Here is a 16,874-nt window from a genome sequence, read left to right as displayed (position 1 = left end):
ACAGTCATAACTCGGTTTAAGTACGCCTCAGTTTAAGTACTCTGCGGACCTGTCTGGAAAGGATTAATCCACTTTCCATTACTTTCAATGGGAAAGTTCGCTTCAGGTTAAGTACGCTTCAGGTTAAGTACGGACTTCCGGAACCAATTACACTCATACCTTGGGTTAAGTACACTTCAGGTTGAGTACTCTGCGGACCTGTCTGGAATGGATTAAACCACTTTCCATTACTTTCAATGGGAAAGTTCGCTTCAGGTTAAGTACGCTTCAGGTTAAGTACAGACTTCCAAAAGCAATTGTGTTTGTAAACCGAGGTACCACTGTATCTAAACACTATTCTATGGGTGTCAAAAAACTGCTGTATAGCTCCAGCAACTCTCACAAGATTTCAACATCCTATATAGATACAGGGAAATAAATTTGCATAAAGGTCCTCCAGGTTAATCTTGTTGTTGTTGTTGTTTAGTCGTTTAGTCGTGTCCGACTCTTCGTGACCCCATGGACCATAGCACGCCAGGCACTCCTGTCTTGCACTGCCTCCCGCAGTTTGGTCAAACTCATGTTCGTAGCTTCGAGAACACTGTCCAACCATCTTGTCCTCTGTCGTCCCCTTCTCCTAGTGCCCTCAATCTTTCCCAACATCAGGGTCTTTTCCAAGGATTCTTCTCTTCTCATGAGGTGGCCAAAGTATTGGAGCCTCAGCTTCACGATCCGTCCTTCCAGGGAGCACTCAGGGCTGATTTCCTTAAGAATGGATAGGTTTGATCTTCTTGCAGTCCATGGGACTCTCAAGAGTCTCCTCCAGCACCATAATTCAAAAGCATCAATTCTTCGGCGATCAGCCTTCTTTATGGTCCAACTCTCACTTCCATACATCACTACTGGGAAAACCATAGCTTTAACTATACGGACCTTTGTCGGCAAGGTGATGTCTCTGCTTTTTAAGATGCTGTCTAGGTTTGTCATTGCTTTTCTCCCAAGAAGCAGGCGTCTTTTAATTTCGTGACTGCTGTCACCATCTGCAGTGATCAAGGAGCCCAAGAAAGTAAAATCTCTCACTGCCTCCATTTCTTCCCCTTCTATTTGCCAGGAGGTGATGGGACCAGTGGCCATGATCTTGGTTTTTTTGATGTCCAGGTTAATCTACATTTTAGCATCTTATTAATGGGGTCCCTTTACCTTTACCTTTACCTTTAATGGGCCTTTAGACCAGTCAACCACCACCCTAGACTTCCAGGTTTGAGAAAAGTTCATCCTCCCCATCATGGGTGGGTCCGGCATCCATCATTATTGATCCTCCTCGACAACACACACACAGGTAAGTGTTGGGTGTACTGTAGTTCATGCATACCCAGTCCACAAAGAGCAATTCTCGGTACAGGCACTGTGTGCAGTCTGGAATATGCCCATCTGGGGGTTCCTCAGCTGACAAGTCAAGATGGAAAGGGCTCCCCCAATATATATATTTTTCTAAAGTTAAAATGCACTGCAATAAATCTGAAGCTTTCAACAGGAACACATTCGGGGAATAGATTTGATCTGTGATAACAACTGACTCCCAGAATAATGGATTTTAGTCCTCATATGTTTGTAAATGTAACGTCACTTATTTAAAAAGAAGTGTTCGAAAAAAAGCTTGAGACTTGTTTTGTTGCATCCAGTATCCTCCAGTCTGTTGTGTAAAAAGCACATCTGGGAGAAACTCGTCTGCCACCTGGGCACTTTAGCAGAATTGTGCTAAATATTCATCCCTAATGAAAAATGAAGCAGAGTTAATGTGGTTTTTTTTTAATAAAAAAACTTTCATTGCTTCTGTAGATGCTAAGCTCTGAATCATATGAACTTACATTGTCTGAAAATCTCATGGCAGAAGGCACGGTATACTGGAAACTGGTGGCTAAATATAAGGAATAGGATGGAAAGCATTGCTTAAATTCACAAAAAGAGCTTGTAGTAACCAAGTGGAATTTCTGGGTTTGTTTTGTTTTTGAGCAGTTGACCCCCCGGCTCCTAAAAACAATATCACAAACTAGTTTCAAAATCCCTCTGGGTTTCAAGAGAAGTAATATCCATAGCATAAGGGGCTACCATTCAATTAAAAATAATCTGAAGCCCCATTGGTTTAACAGAACCTCTCCAAAATAAACTCAGAAACCCTGAAGGGGATGAAGGAGATCTATGTTCAGATTCCTGATCCAACACAGACCTCAGTGAATGATCAAGAACTAGTCATTATCTTTCATAAAGACAAAAGAAGGGCCTGCTGGATCAGGTCAATGGTCCATCTTGCCTTATCTTCTTGTTTTTATCACCCACATTCTCTTTGGGCAGCCTGTGAAATGTAACAATCAAGGTCATAGAATCATAGAGCTGGAAGGGACCACAAGGGTCATCTAGTCCAAGCCCCTGCAAGACAGGGATCTTTTGCCCAACATGGGGCTCGAACCCATGACCCTGACATGAAGAGTCTCATTACTGTGTGCTGTTGTGGCTAGAACGTTGTAGTGTGACCATGGAGACCAGAGTTCCAATTCCCATTCAGATATGAAACGCACTGAGTGGTCTGGTGCCACCAGTCTCTCTCAGCCGAAGGGTTTGTTGGGAGAATAAACTGGTATTCACTGCGTCCATGAACACCACTGTTAACTATACTTGGCTGAGTTCATGCCTGGAATCTATTTTTCCATGTTAGGGGGAATACATCTTTAGAGAACACTGATGGCTGGAGGGGATTGCACTCTGCTGCCAGGGGGATCCTTACTGGTCACGATAGCAGGGGACTGATGCAAAACAGAAGAGAAACTGGGACTTCCAAGAGCAAGTTAGGCAGGGACCACTGCAAAGTCCAAAGGTAAAGATGCAGCAGACATCAGGGGAGATTAGGGGAGCTGTTGGCAACATAGATGCCATCAGGGACCCTCCAAGAGATGAGAATGCATGATGCGTACAGGGTTCATAGTAGCAAGACCAGCTACAGCCTTGGGAAACCAAACCAGGAACTCAACTTCATGTTGTCTGATATTTCATGATTTCATGTTTTCGTAAACCTGCTACAGGAAGAATAAGGGCAGCACTCGATTAGAAAAGCAAATGCCTCGTGGAATACTCGGTGTAATGGCATCAAGCAAATTCGAAAGTTCAAACCATTTCCAATTTGTAGCAACATCGTACAGTCTTAACGGAGCAAATGTTGCCAAATAGCACCATTAGCATTTACATTCCAAAAGGACACCATATGCAGCTAAGGGGTATCGATTACCACCCTCCATTGGAAGGGAAATTAAAACCAAGGAAGGTGTGACGGTTTGGGGTGAGATATGCGCAGAATGCTTTTAACTAATGTGGAGGGACCAGTAAGCTCTTGCCTGCTTGAAAGGAAATGCAATTACTGTATTTGCAGAGATATTCAAATAAATAAATAAATACCACGGCAATCCAAAGCAAAACTCTCCCACATATTTCTCAGTGTTAAAACTCGGTCAATGAAGCAGTAGCATGGCATTCCGAAAGAGTGCTCCATGTACGTAGATACCTGGCAATGCAAGCATACCTCGGTCTCTCCCCTTCCCATGCACCTTCATTTTTGTTCCTAGAAAACTCTAAGGGGCAGGGAAGCTATCTGAGCTAACAGAATGAGAAGGAAACCAGCTTTGCAGGATTCCTCACAGAATAACCAGGAGATAAAAATACACTATTATATCACATAGGCAGGCTGGGCCGGGGGGGGGGGGAGATGTTCCCAATTGACATGGAACATTTTCAATAAGTGCTCCCCCCTTATTTCCATAACATGTCCTTGAGTCTGTACTCTGACACCAGGGACCTAGAAGGTGCAGGGCTTCATTCTCATCAGGGCTGACCTTAAGGCAATTGGATCAATTTGGCCAAATTGGGCCCCACATGCTGCTCCTAAGGGGCCCCCTGCAGCAGGGCAATCTAGATGGATTTTATTTATGTCTATAAGATTTTGCAGACTTTGGCTGTGAACTGGGGCCCTACAAAAAAATTCAAGTTGCGCCGCACGGCTTCAAAGTGGGCCCCACTGGCTAGCCCCAAGTCTCATAGTTGCTGGGCCTGAGTTGCCCTGCCCTTGCATGAAGTCTTGAGTTTGCAATTTGGGGAGAGGGGAGACTGCGGCACTGGGGAGCAGGCAGGCTGGGGAGGCCCCCTAGATTTAGAGGCCCGAGTTGCCCTGCCCTCACATGAAGTCTTGGGTTTGCAATTTTGGGAGAGGGGAGACTGCCCGCTGGGGGGTGGGAGGGGTGGTGAGGCCCCCTAGACTTAGAGGCCTGAGTTGTCCTCAGCCTACTTAGCCTATACATAAATCCGGCACTGATGCACACACATCTCTCTCCATATTCCATCCAGGCAAGCGAGAGGCATTACTGCAGTTGAAATATACATCTCAGCCAATCTAAAGTAATTGAGGAGGCTGTGGAACAGGACTGGTGAGGGGTTTGGCTTCAAGAGATGGAGTGTGGCCTGAGGATCATCTCAGATAAAAAGGCATTGGGAGCTGCATTCAGACACCAGGCCAGAGGTTCCTTTCCCTGCTATACATAGATCTAGGGTCTTATCCATTTTGCTTTCTTCATTTTTTTAAAAAAACTCTCTTCTTCTTCACTTTCATAGCTACAGGAAGGTAGTCAAGGAGGCAGATGCAAGGAAAAATGAAAGCAAAAATTATGGTGGCATACCTCATATAGTTATGGATGTGATTTATTAACATTTGAAATTGAAAACCTCATTTAACAAGGTAAACGAGGCTATGGATGTCTGCACTGACCTTGAATTTCTTTTTATTGGGCTTAACAAAATATTTTTCTCATGAAAGGTAGGAATTTGTTGCAATTTTTAATCTTTGGGACATTTCTCCCATATTTCAATTAATCACAGTATTCAGGCATTCAACCTTTCACATTATTTATCTTTGAAATCAAGCATACTTAAGTCAGTAGACTCAGTAGACTCAAGCAACCTTGAGGTGGCAGGATTTTAGCAGCATCCTTCTGCTAACTATGTCAAAGAAAATAAATCAAGCATAATGAGCATGTGCTTTAAGCTTATATTTAGACTTCTCACCAATAAAACAAAAAAACTCTGATCATCAAAATGACATTTATAGGAAGTGGGAAGACAAAGTATCACCAAACATCTGTTAAAGAAGATTGTTCCCAGGCTATGGTTGAGAACAAATACTGTACTTCAAAAGGTCAACATGGAGGTCAGGGCATGGAAGACTCTTCAGCAGAACTCCTGTCACATCACTGGGACAATGTGTGAAGCTCTGGGGCAAGTGTGAAGCCCCAGGCCACATGGGAGGAGCTGTAGCATGGGTTGCACCCACATTACTTGTGGGCTTCCTGAATTACTTTGGTGATGCAGAAAAAAGCCCCATCGCAGTAGCTTCTGGTCCAACATTACCAGTGTAACATCGAGTGAAGACTGGTGGGCAGAAGAAGGGTGGGAAGAAAGTTGGAAGATTCAAGACAGACAAAAGGAAGTACTCCTCCACACAGCACATAGTTAAACTATGGAACTCACATTGACAAGAGGCAGTGATGGCCACCAGCTTGGATGGCTTTGAAAATTAGACAAAATTCATGGAGGATATGGCTGTCATTGGCTACCAACCATGATGGCTGTCTTCACCTTCATTGCCAGTGCTACATGCTAGTTGTAGGGGAAGTACTGTACGACAGAAAGGGGAAGTACTGTTGTGCTCGGCAGGGCCGGAGCGTCCATAAAGGCGAGCTAGGCAACCGCCTAGAGCGCAGTCATGTAGGGGGTGCTGCCAGCCTGCCCCCTGCCCGCCACCCGCCGCTCGCAGCTTTCCCTCCTGCTGCTGCTGGCTGCTGAGGCGCTCCCCTGCAATGCCCTGCAGGGGGCGCAGGGGGCGCCGCACGGCAGGGAGGTGAGGGAACCTGAGTGCGCACGCGCCCAGCGCAGCAGCGATGGTGCCATCCAAGCGCCATGAGCCCCACAGGCGGGAGGGCGCCGAGCTCACCCCTTGGCTCACGCTCCTCCCGCCAATGGAGGGTATGCAGGGGCATCAGCTGTGTTGTGCGTGCGTCATGACGTATGCGTCATGACACATGTGCCCGGGGGGCGCCAGAAGCTGTTTTTGCCTAGGGCGCAAAAAGCCCTAGCACCGGCCCTGGGGCTCAGGGAAGTCCTGCTGGAGGGTTTCTAATGGACATGATTGACCACCATGAGAATTATTCTGGACTAGATGTTTCACTGTCTGGAGCCAACCAGCAGCTGGTAGATTAAAGGGTTGCTACAAAATTGCTGTTGCTACTGTATTATATATAATAAACCCAACTCAGTTGGTTTAGATTAAACCTGTCTCTACTATTGGCTCATCACCTATAAAAGAAATATTGTGCTTGACATCTAACTTTACTGCTATTTCCAAGACAGTTAAAAATGGGCTCAGGAATCCATTTCAAGGCACCCTCGTTTAAAGAGAAGGAAACAGGAGACTAAACCAAAAAGGTGGAGTTATTTATCTCTTGGTCTCCTCTACAGAAGAATGCTGCACAAATATCCTGAAGCGTAGTAAAGGAGCTTCTGGCAATAAATTAAACCTTGATTCAACAAACAGTGCATCAAGTGCCTTAAGGTAATGTCCCCATCAGCTTTGCAAGATGGAACATCTGGAAAATTAATGCATGATTCATAGGTGGATCTTATAGGCTTGGCCTCAGGATATTGTAGACATCACAGATGAGAACTCCATGCTCCTGCTGTAATGTTTATATCTGCTCTCATTCCAGAGAGAGAGAGAGAGAGACTGCCATTGCCTTGAAATTAAATGGGTGTGTGAGAGATCAACAACATGAAACAGTAGTGTAATATGGTTTCAAAACACTGCAATATGACAAGTAGGATGCTGCAGTTTTGATCCAATCCTGACCTATAATGACATCTGTTTTCAAACAATTTCACTAAGGCTGTGCTAGCAACCCTGCTTGCTTCACAACCCAATCTGAAGCTTTGAAATGGACCCCTATTCCATTTGGATCACTTTTGGGGTTGGTGGCGGGGTCTTGCCTTGCCTTGGACACTGAATCGAAAGCAATATTCAGAAAAAACGAAGCTTCAGTCCTCCCAATGACTTGCTTCAGGAAACCAAAACAGCCATAACCTTTCAGTTTTTTCACATACAGTAGGCACATGAAACCTGCAGAAATAGTAGCCTCCAAGAATGGGTTAAAGCAACCAGATTTCGAATAAATCAAGGGGCTTCTGTGCTAGCCACCTTTAAAGCTTGCTTTTTTACAAAATATTTCCAAACGTAAAGCTAAGTTCTAAGTAACTTAGAATTGAAAACTGATAAGTATAAACATCTAGTAAGATCACAGACAAGCAACAACAGACTTTTAAAATAATAATAATATAGAAGGGACTGTGGGATTGCAAAGGACGGAATAGCAAACAGGTAGGCCAGTTACGAACTGAAAGCTACATGAATAGGATTGATTGGAATAGGGTTCCACTATAAATAAAATGTAAAAACATGGTGGTCAAAATTCAGGGGTAGGAAGAAGAGGAAAGTGAAAGGGCAACGGTGGATTGGGAAGGATGAAAAAGAATTGAGAAAAAGGAAACAGGTAGCAAGGCTGGGTTAAGGATAAATACCGTAAGAGACATGACGAATGAAAACTCTTTGTAACTTTCAGAGAACTAGCCAAAGCATGAGGAAAAGGGCACTGGGGGAATGATGCTATAGATTTCACATCCCTCTCTACAAGCCCTGTGATTGAAGAGTGTTGGGTGAGATTCTAGTCTTAGGTTAGAAACAGTGGTGGAGTAAGCCGCTGTGTCACCCGGGGCGGCAAATTGCTGTGCCCGGGGGCGGGGCGGGGCATCGCTATGTAATGACTCATGCGTCGCTACATAATGACGCATGCATTGCTACGTAGTGAAGCTGCGCATGCGTACAACGTAGAGGGGGATTGCACCCCATGTGACTTCAAAACAGAGCCTAAACGGAGCACCCAGCCTGCAGGTAGAAGGCCTGCTGGCGCGGCGGGCGGGTGCCACCCTGGAGCTGGAGGGGTTCGCCTTGGGAGTCGCTGGGTGGGGTGCCGACTGTCAACCCCCCCCCAGAGTGGCCCCTATCACCCCCCCTTGCTATGCCACTGGTTGGAAACTAGAGTTGTCAGTGAACAAGTTCCAGCTTGGCTCATCCCTCTACCCATTTCCCCACCCTGGTGTTTCTTTATATGGTGGCACTTATATATATTTTCCCCTATTGTTTTGGAGACAGGCTGCCTGGTTTAGACCACAAGGTTTTTGAAACTCCAAAGTGCTCCAAGCAGCTCTAAAGGGCCTACGTCTGAGGGGGGACTTATGTCAGTGGAGTTCCATTTTGACCTCACCTTGGGATTCAATCACAGCCCCAATTTTCACACACCTTGGCACAATTGATCAGCTAAACAAACATACGAAGCTTGAACTTTCCAAATTAGGAGGACAATTAAACCTATTTAATTTCCTGCAAAAAAAGTTTTGATACGACCCCTAAAATAAAAATCATGCCACATGCCTGGATCATAGCTGCCAAGTTATCCCTTTTTTAAAGGGATTTTCCCTTATGCTGAATAGGCTTCCTCGCGAGAAAAGGGAAAACTTGGCAGCTATGGCCTGGATGTTCAAGTATTCCGGTCTGGTTTCTATTCTGAACATTAGCTTCATGATTAGGTTGAAATGGGCATTTTTACCAGACTCTGGTTGCCTACAATTATTTTCTGAGAGGTTTTTGTTCTATTTTTGCAACCACAGCAGAGGAGCTATTTTTCATTTTCGAAAAAAGCTATTATCCAGCTTTCTGTTATAAGCTCCTCACTCAGTACCTGCATGATTATGAGATATTTTCATCCTATTCCTCTGGTAGTCTTGGTTAAATTTTCAGAGCCAGCTGTTCATTCCACCAAGACTTGAAAGATCTGGATTAGCTCTCTGTTTGGACAGTCTGGATAAATATAAACTGTCGAATCCCATCTAGAGGGGACTATTTGCATTTGCCACCATTATATTTGTGAATTTCCCATGACTCTGAGTTCTTGTGAATAAGGAACTGTGAATTTGTATTTCAGTTGACGTCGTCTGGTTTATATGGGCAGCTTTGAAAGTCTGAAATTCTCAGTAGATGTTTACTGTATTGTGTGTTACTTACTGTCCTATACTTCATGGAGATAATATTAGAATTAATCAGACCAATGCACTATAAAATCCATTATCCTGTTTCTCACAGTGGCCAACCAGCTACCTCTGGGTAGCTCATAAGTGATTCATAAGCAAAATAACCCTCTCCTGCTGTTTGTCCCCTAGCAGGTAGCATGCCTCTGAGGCTGGACATAATATAACCATTTCTTTCTTATGGATCCACTAACATTTAATTTGCTTTTCCCCCACAGCTGCTAAGGTTGGGATTGATGTTTTAATTTAATCACAGCTTCAAAGCTCCTTTTCCTGACCAGTTCCTGTCAGCTCAGACCTCATTAGGATATTTTGCCCTCATATGTATCATTTTCCACATTTATATTAAACCACATTTGCCATTTTAATACACACTCACCCACCTTGGGGAGATCCTTTTGAAGGTGTTCACAGTCTCCTTTAGTTTTTACATCCCTGAATAATTCGGTATCAGAAAACTTGGTTATTCCCGACTCTGGGTCATATATGAACAAGTTACAAAGCACAGGTGTCAAAACATCTCACTGCAGCGGTAAAGAGTGATGCTTATATACCCAGTGCAATAAATATTCCTGCCCTCTGCTGACTATTTGTTAATCCATAAAAGGAATTAATCTCTTATCTCATGACCACTAAGTTTGCTCAGGAGCCATTGGTGAGGAAATCTGTCAAAATCTTTTGGAAAGTCCGTGTAAAAAAATGTCTCCAAGATCAACCCTATCCACAGGCTTCTTGGCATTCTGAAAGAACTTCAAAAGGTTAACGAAACAGAACTTCCATGAATAAATCATGCTGATTTTTTCGGCAAGATTTAGCCTTTTACAGGCATCTGGCCTTGGCGATTTGTTAATTTTTAATTGGACAATGAGGCCCAATTCTTCTGTTCTGTATCTTCCACAGTAAAGACAGATGCAAATAATTCATATGGCTTCTTTGCAATCTCTGATTCCTTTTTTATCTCACATTTCGCTTCTTTGCTGTCCAGCCACCCCCCTAGCCAATTTTGTGCTTCTTGTGTATTTAAAAGTTAATCTTGTTCTTTCTTTTTAAAAGCAATATGCTCCTCAGTTTCTTCTTGTTGTTGTTCCATTCTTCACCATTTATTGCATTTCTTTTTCGAAAGTTTGACAGTGGGGGGGTTGTTCTCATCATTTCGGCAAGACTACCATTTTCCGATGAAAGCCTTCTTGCCTCTGACTTCTTAGTAACTATATTGACATATTCTTGAACTGTGAATGTATATACAGTATACATTCCAGCTGAGCTTCTATTATTAAAGTTTTTAATAACCCCCAGACATTTTGGAGAGATGTTGCCTTCTCGACTTTCCCCTTCTTATCAGTCTCTTCATTTTTAAGAAGATTATTCTTTTGTAGTCAAATGCAGGACTTCTTTAACTATTCTCCACTAACATATATGTTGGATATGAGAGCACCAGTGCTTGGAATGAACTATATAAGCAGAATGAAGTTCAACACATCTGAAAGCCGTTCCCATAATTTCTGGATGAACTATAGATGAATTGAGTTCATTTTGAGTTGGAACTTTGAACGATTTCTAATTCATCTTCACATTCACTTCTCCTCTCCCACAAGCAGGCCCATCAGAATATTAGCTTTCACAGAATGGGGGGGGGGGTGAATCAACTGGAGAAATTTAGAAAGCAAATTGTGGAGGCAACATTCATACCCATACTTGAACATTCCCAGCAATTTCCTCAGTGAGATACCAGCCTGATTTACCCAAGCATGATAATTGCAGCTTGAAGTGATGATGGCATACATTTGTGAATGGGCTACCACCGGGGTTCTAAGAAGGGGTTGGACTTTAGGGTTCCCACAAGCAATATCTTTCATTGGAAAGAGTTCACACATCCAGGTCCAGTCATCAAGCAAACAATAATCCAACAGATAAAATTAAGCACTGTATCTGTGAACTAGGTCTATGTCACATCTAGCCTTCTTCTACCCAATGACACTTTGACTGCAGCAAATGATTTATCATGTTTCTGGAACAAAAAAACATAAAGAGTTTGCAGGTGCCTCTTGTCTCTTACAAAATCCAATTAACTGTTGCACAGGAGATTGTTTAAACCAGGCATAGGCAAACTCGGCCCTCCAGATGTTTTGGGACTACAATTCCCATTATCCCTGACCACTGGTCCTGTTAGTTAGGGATCATGAAAGTTGTAGGCCAAAAACATCTGCAGGGCCAAGCTTGCCTATACCTGGTTTAAACTTTGAGTGGGGGGGGGATCCCAAACTCTTGCAGAGCTCCACAGCAACTTTCCCCATTCTTCTAAAAGTGTTAGCAAACAAGTTATCAAAAGCTTAATTAATTCACACTCATCTGCAGGGCCTTACCATTCCACTTTGAATCCAATTTACCTCGTAGAAAGCTTGACCTTTAATCTCCATTTCTAAATTGCTTCAAATGTAGGCAGAGCTGTGCTGCTTCAAGTTACCCTTTGTTTTTCAGGAGTCTTCATTCATCATTGCATTCTCTGGGCATTATTAGAAAAATGAGTGGCATTTTCGAGGTTCCTAGGAGGGATGGGCAGGAGGGGAGAGAAATCCTCCAGGCTGCTTAATTTCCTGCGATGGAGTGAGTTTGTCCTCAGCAAGATGAGGACTAATGCTAAGCAGATCACTGAGCTGACTCTGGCACTCCTAAGGCAGTCATTCAAAAGACGGTTTCATGTATGAATGGCATTGTTGCAAGAACTAAATTAATTACAGTGGAACCTCGGTTTATGAACACCTCGGTTTATGAATTTTCGGTTTATGAACACCGCGGACCCATCTGGAACGGATTAATTCATTTTCCATTACTTTCAATGGGAAAGTTCGCTTCAGTTTATGAACGCTTCAGTTTATGAACAGACTTCCGGAACCAATTACACCCATGCTTCAGTTTATGAACGCTTCAGTTTAAGTACTCCGCGTACCCATCTGGAACGGATTAATCCACTTTCCATTACTTTCAATGGGAAAGTTCGCTTCAGTTTATGAACGCTTCAGTTTATGAACAGACTTCCGGAACCAATTGTGTTCATAAACCGAGGTACCACTGTATATAATTAAAGACTCCAAAGTAGCCATTCACAGAGGAAGGCAATGATTGTATGCTTTGCTTCTTGGAATCTTACAGTGTGTGCGAAAAAGTGTGTGTGTGTGTGTGTGTGTGTGTGTGTGTAATTTTGTGAAAAATCCACAGAAAATGGAATGAAGCAGACTTTTTATTGGACGTATGTGGAACTGACATGGAACAGGAATGATCCTTCCATCCCTGGCTGCAGTCAGATAACCTGTCTTTTTGTTGGACAGCAAATCAATCTGTAGCCTACAACAGACTGGACACTTACTGTGTCTCTAAGGCATCAAGGCATTGCTATGAAACAAACATACCAACCAACCAACAAACAAACCCAAAGCAACTAAACCCAAAGCTACCATGTCCTTCAGTTTTCTTCATATAACTGAAAACCAAGCAGTTTTCTTTGAAAAACAGCAAGCCAAAAATGCAAGCTTTCAGTAACAGCAGGCACCACTGTGGGGCTGTCAAGACAGCAGAGAAGAATTCACTTATGAAGGTGTTTTCTCAAAAACCCCATAGTGGGGAAGCAGAGCTATGTGGATAAAGCCAAAGGAGAAAGGGTAGAGTTGCCAAAGCAATTTCTCCTTGCCTCCCAAAGGTGGTGACATAGGTGGCAAAATCCAACAGAGTTTAATGCCATTTGGCGTCTTTGGGCATTCCCACTGGCTGCTGTTGCAAATGGGCTGTTTTCTAATCCAGCTGCAACGATTGTGTGAAAAGGGAAAGACTAAGCCCTCGTGAATGACTTCGTAGCATACCGCCATTTACAAAGAAACTTGTAAGAAAAGACTGGATTGCGTAAAGCTCAATACATTTCCATATGTTACCTCATGGTGACCATTTTCAGAACTATTAATTAATTTCCCATCCTCCCTCCCAAAGGAGCCCAGGGGGGCAAAACTAGGCAGAAGGTGAGTTGTGTTTCAAAGCATTCTTGCTCTACAATGCCTTATGGAACTATTTAGCTGGATACTACTATTTTTCGCAACTGTACAGTACCTGTAGAGTCCATCTTAAGCAACAATCCTCCCCACACTTATTAGAGCATGTCTACGCACCTAGGAGTAGACCCAGGGAATGCAGTGGGACTTAACTACACTAAACATACACAGTTAGTTCCTTTGAAATTCAGCAGTAGCTCTGGAACAATAACCCCTGTGAGGTTATTCAAACACAGTCAGAGAAAACAGCAAGAAGTATTTTTAAAATGTGCACACCGTGAGGATACATCATCCCAGATGCTACCTCTGACTTGGTGCCATCTCTCTTTGATAACTTCCCTGGCATTTGCAAAATTATAGGCATTGTCCTGTAATTCGTTTTACCCAATAAACACACGGAACAAAAAGAAAAGAGCCAAAAAGAGAATCATTGCATTGTAAGCCAAGAATATAATTGGAGGGTCTTTATAATCCTATCCTGTAGTGTTTGCAGCTGTGAGAAGCATAACCTAGATAATAAGGATGTGATAATGTTACCAAAACCTGCTGATAGAAGTGCCGCTCCTGTGACAGCTAATTTATTCCACGTGGCTCAATCATTATTTCTTCTCTCCTCTGCCGGAAGATTTATTAACCATTATACCACTGCCTGTCAATTAGACTCAACTGATTAATGAAATAAGGACAACTTGTGGGACCCTCAACCCCACAACTTATGGCCCCAAATAAAAAGTTTTTCACACGCTCTTGAAAGACAGTTATGGGTCCACTATATTATAAACTTGGTGCACAAAAAAACATTCTTTTTTTTTTTAAAAAAAATATCCCACTAAGCTGCAGCAGAGGGAGGGACGAAGCAGTAAGCATGAGTATGGCCAAGTGTCCTACTTTACGGAATGTAGTTCTCTATTAGAAGCTGTCCTCTATGCAGTATTTTTAAAAGACATCCAAATATAAATCCAAGATCCCCCCACCCCTCAATTGCAAGCATTTTGACTTACTTCTGAATAAATGCACAGGGTTTTTGGGTTGTTGTTCTTTTAAATCTAATTAGCTGTATCTCAAAGTGGCAAACACAGGAAGTCAGATAAAAAAAATAAAAAGGCATCATTTTTGGCAGCCTCGCTTAATGCCCATTGACTTAGAGAAACATAGAGCTATTATAAAGGAAAATACAGTGCTTGGGGAGCAATCTGACTCAGGGAATCTTGGCATCACACTGAATTGCAGGATGGTGGAGATACTTCTGAGACAGCCCACTTTGCCTTGTTATTTGGCCCATATGAGAGAGAGAGAGAGAGAGAGAGAGAGAGAGAGAGAGAGAGAGAATATATATACACGCACACTCCAAAATGGATCCTTTCCTCTGGATGCCACTAGGAGCAGCATGAAATGTGTCCTAGCATCTCTGCTTGGCAAAGTGTAGGGCTCAACTGTGAGCAATCCAGGAACACCTGCTGTTGTTATTGTTGCCGTAGGCAGTAGCAGCTGAGCAGGAAAAAAAGGAGTGAGACTGAGCAAGAGAGGAAGAAGTGAGGCAAACAGGAGTGCTCAAACTGAAGCTGGGAACTCAGCTAACCTGGATAGCAGAGTGCTGATTTGCTTGAAGGAGACAACTGGCTCATCCAACGTCGCAGAAGCACTTCCAGGGACTTCTCCAGAGTTTAACAGATCCGCAAAGCTCAGTGGAAACTTCGGGGGAAATGGAGGTGCACAGGGAATCTCAGGGTGGGTCATTTGTCACCACACATGTCCTTCCTTTTCTAAAAGCAGGTCCGAAGCCTTTCTAGACAAATGGTAGCTCAAACGACATGTTGCAATGCGGAGTACCCCTGCTCAGGATCACAGTTTGCATAGGATGCCTCTTTCCAGCATAGGAGCCAACTCCTATTGGCTGAGCGTTCCTTGCCCCACCCCCATAAAATATTTGACAGGGCCAGGCTCCCCCATAGTTGATGGGTATTGCATTCAAAGGGTGTGTGTGTGACTGATTATGCAGGGCGGGACTTACCTGCCCTCCCCCATATTTTATTCAAGTTGGCACCCCTCCTTCCCAGGATACTCCATTTGTTCCACCCTCCTCCAGTTTTCTCAAAAGTCAGTTAGTGTTCTGTAACACTGGACATGTTCGTTGAGCTGGTTCAGACACCCCTGTAGAGTTCCCGCCCCCCTTAAACATGTTTTGTACTTCTGCAAGCCTTGAGGTTCTCCTGTCCATTCCCCCAAATATCCTCATCTTGTGCATATATAGGATTGAGTGCTATTTGGGGTGTTCAAGCACTGCACATTTCCCTTTGGGCAGAAATTCAGTGGCAATTCTAACGTTATCTTCACCACAACACAACTGGGATAAATTAGACCAGGGGTAGGTAACCTCAGGCCCGTGGGCCGGATGCGGCCCAATCGCCTTCTCAACCCGGCCCATGGACGGTCTGGGAATCAGTGTGTTTTTACATGAGTAGAATGTGTGCTTTTATGCATCTTTGGGTTAATTGTGGGGCATGCATCTCTGGGTTATTTGTGGAGAATGCATCTCTGGGTTATTTGTGGGGCATAGGATTTCGTTCATTCCCCCCCCCCCCTCAAAAAAAATATAGTCCGGCCCACCACATGGTCTGAGGGACAGTGGACCAGCCCATGGCTGAAAAAGGTTGCTGACCCCTGAATTAGACCGAACCCTAAGTTGTATTCACACAAACACCAGCACATTCACTGAATATGGCGGGGAGCAGGACCGTGTCAACTTGCTATGCTTCTGTTGCTGGTGCCCAACTCTCTCTGCCCACACCCCATGTTTCCACCTTAAGCTTTATGGACAAATGCCACTGGGAACTGTGGTCAGGCAGGGTTCCCCATCACACGGGGCACCATATACGTACAAAACTCCTCAGGGCAGGAAAAAGACACTTCACATCTGCCACTGCCTCCCTTTCTCTTTCCTTCGGGTAACTGACAGGGTTGCTTGGGGGAAAGAGAAGAGGTTCATAGAATCATGGAATCATATAATCATAGAGTTGGAAGAGACCACAAGGGCCATCCAGTCCAACCCCCTGCCAAGCAGGAAACACCACCAAAGCATTCTAGACATATGGCTGTCAAGCCTCTGCTTAAAGACCTCCAAAGAAGGAGACTCCACCACACTCCACACTCCTTGGTAGCAAATTCCACTGCCGAACAGCTCTTACTGTAAGGAAGTTCTTCCTAATGTTTAGGTGGAAACTTCTTTCTTGTAGTTTGAATCCGTTGCTCCGTGTCCGCTTCTCTGGAGCAGCAGAAAACAATCTTTCTCCCTCCTCCATATGACATCCTTTCATATATTTGAACATGGCTATCATATCACCCCTTAACCTTCTCTTCTCCAGGCTAAACATACCCAGCTCCCTAAGCCGTTCGTTGTAAGGCATAGTTTCCAGGCCTTTGACCATTTTGGTTGCCCTCTTCTGGGCACGTTCCAGCTTGTCAGTATCCTTCTTGAACTGTGGTGCCCAGAACTGGACACAGTACTCCAGGTGAGGTCTGACCAGAGGTATTGTGGCTCCTTTTCCAATCTAGCAATCTAGGGTTGAGTTCACCCCATTTCCACATCAGTTTGTGGGGGGGGGAGTGCATGAAAATTAAAGTGCATTTTTG

Source organism: Zootoca vivipara, chromosome 5, assembly GCF_963506605.1.
Source record: "Zootoca vivipara chromosome 5, rZooViv1.1, whole genome shotgun sequence".
NCBI classification, from domain to species: domain Eukaryota; kingdom Metazoa; phylum Chordata; class Lepidosauria; order Squamata; family Lacertidae; genus Zootoca; species Zootoca vivipara.
This window is presented reverse-complemented; position numbering follows the sequence as displayed.